General features: G+C 29.2%; 1 non-coding gene across 1 annotated transcript; it reads right to left on the minus strand.

Moving 5' to 3' along the window:
* Positions 1-826: 826 nt before the first annotated feature.
* LOC112614892 lies at positions 827-932 on the minus strand. The gene has a single exon (XR_003117193.1). It is a non-coding gene; the product is annotated as a small nucleolar RNA U13 (small nucleolar RNA).
* Between the last annotated feature and the right edge of the window lie 1,125 nt (positions 933-2,057).

Genomic DNA, 2,057 nt, shown 5'->3' on the forward strand with positions numbered 1-2,057 from the left:
ATTATTAGTGATTTTTACTTTTGAGTTTAGCAATTAGAATCTTCTCTATTTTTTTCTTAGTCAATCTAGATAAAGATGCGTCAATTTTATTGATTTTCTTTTAAGAATCAACTTTTGGTTTTATTGATTTTCTCTATTGTTTTTCTATTCTCTATTTTCACTTATCTCTGCTCTAATCTTTATTATTTCCTTCCTTCTGCTAGCTTTGGGTTTAGTTTGTTCTTTTTTTTTTTTTTTCTAGTTCCTTAAGGTTTAAAAATCAGATCATTGATTTTAGATCTTTCCTTTTTAACATTAGCATTTATAGCTATAAATTTCACCTTTAGCACTGCTTCTGTTACATTTCATAAGTTTTGGTATATTGTGTTTTCATTTTCTGTTGTATCAAGATATTTTCTCTTTTTGTGTGTGAACATACTTTAAAATTTTCCTTCTGATTTTCTCTGTAGCTCATTTATTGTTTAAGCGTGTGTAAATTTCCACATATTTATGCATTTTCCAGTTTTCCTTTTGCTATTGATTTGTTTCATTCCATTGTGATCAGTAAGGATACTTGATATGAGTTAAATCTTTTAAAATTTATTAAGACTTCTTTTTTTTTTTTTTTGCCTAGCATGTGGTTTACCCTGGACCATGTTCTATGTACACTTGAGAAAAATGTATATTCTGCTATTGTTGATGGAGTGTTCTGTATATGTCTGTTAGGTCCAGTTGGTTTGTAGTGTTGCTCATGCCCTTTATTTCCTTATTGATCTGTCAGTTCTATCCATTTTTGATATGGAGATATTATATATATATGCACACACACACACACGCACCCATAACACATCAGATGGGGTAATGTGCCAATGTTGTAAGAAAGTTTTAGAGAGGCACATCTCATACATGAGTGTGAAAACCCAATCATCATACTTATGAACTATGAAATGTATGAACACTCCATCAACAACAGCAGAATATACATTTTAATGATAAGTTTTGATTCCTTTTGGTGTATATTCTATAACCATTTTCTTCATTGTTATCGGGGGATTACATAAAATATTCTAAATATAAAACAATCTATTTTGAATCGATACCAACTTAATCTTGATTGCATACAAAAAGTAATCTTTACAGCTCTACCCCACATTTTAATGTCATTTATATTATAAACTACCCCTTTATATATTGTGCCCATCAAAATAGATTTATAATTATTTTAATGCATTTGTATCTTCAATACTGTGGCAAATATGAAGTTCCTGATTCTTAGGTGGATTCTTAAATTATTCATTGTAAACTATAAATTTTCTTCTAAGTACTATTTTAGCTGTATTTCCCAAATATTCATATGTTTTGGTTTCATTTTCATTAAGTTTTAAAGTTTTTTATTTTATTTTATTTTGTTTTTTAGAGATGAGGTCTTGGCTATGTTGCCCAGGCTGGAGTGCAGTGGCTATCCACAAGGGCAATCATAGTGTACTGCCAGACTCTAACTCCTGACCTCAAGCAATTCTTCCATGTTGGCCTCCCAGGTAACTGGGAATATAGGCACATACCACTGTGCCCAGCTCTAATTTTCATTAACTTTAAAATATTTACTTGTTAATATTGTAATTTATTTCTTTACTCATTTATTATTTAGAAATATGTTTTTAAATTTTTAAATATTTGAGGGATTCCAGATATTTTATTGTTATTGATTTCTAATTTAATTCCATTGCAGTCAGAGAACATAATCTGCATAATTTCAGTTCTTTAATATTTATTGGAACTTGTTTTATGACCTAGCATATATTCTGTGTTGTTGAAATTTCCATATGCCCTGAAAGGGAATGTGTATTCCACAATTATTCAGTGGAGTAGTCTATAAATGTTAATTATGTTCAGTTGATTGACTGTGTTAAGTGTTTTGTAGCCTCACTGATTTACTGTCTACTTATTCTTTCAGTTATTGAGACAAGAGTGTCGAAATATCCAGCTATAAATATGAATTATTTTATTTGTTTTAAAAATCATATTAGTAAAGTTTGCATTGTTTGATTGTTTGATATTAATATACCCATTCCAGCTTT

This window comes from Theropithecus gelada, chromosome 20 (assembly GCF_003255815.1).
Source record: "Theropithecus gelada isolate Dixy chromosome 20, Tgel_1.0, whole genome shotgun sequence".
NCBI classification, from domain to species: Eukaryota; Metazoa; Chordata; class Mammalia; order Primates; family Cercopithecidae; genus Theropithecus; species Theropithecus gelada.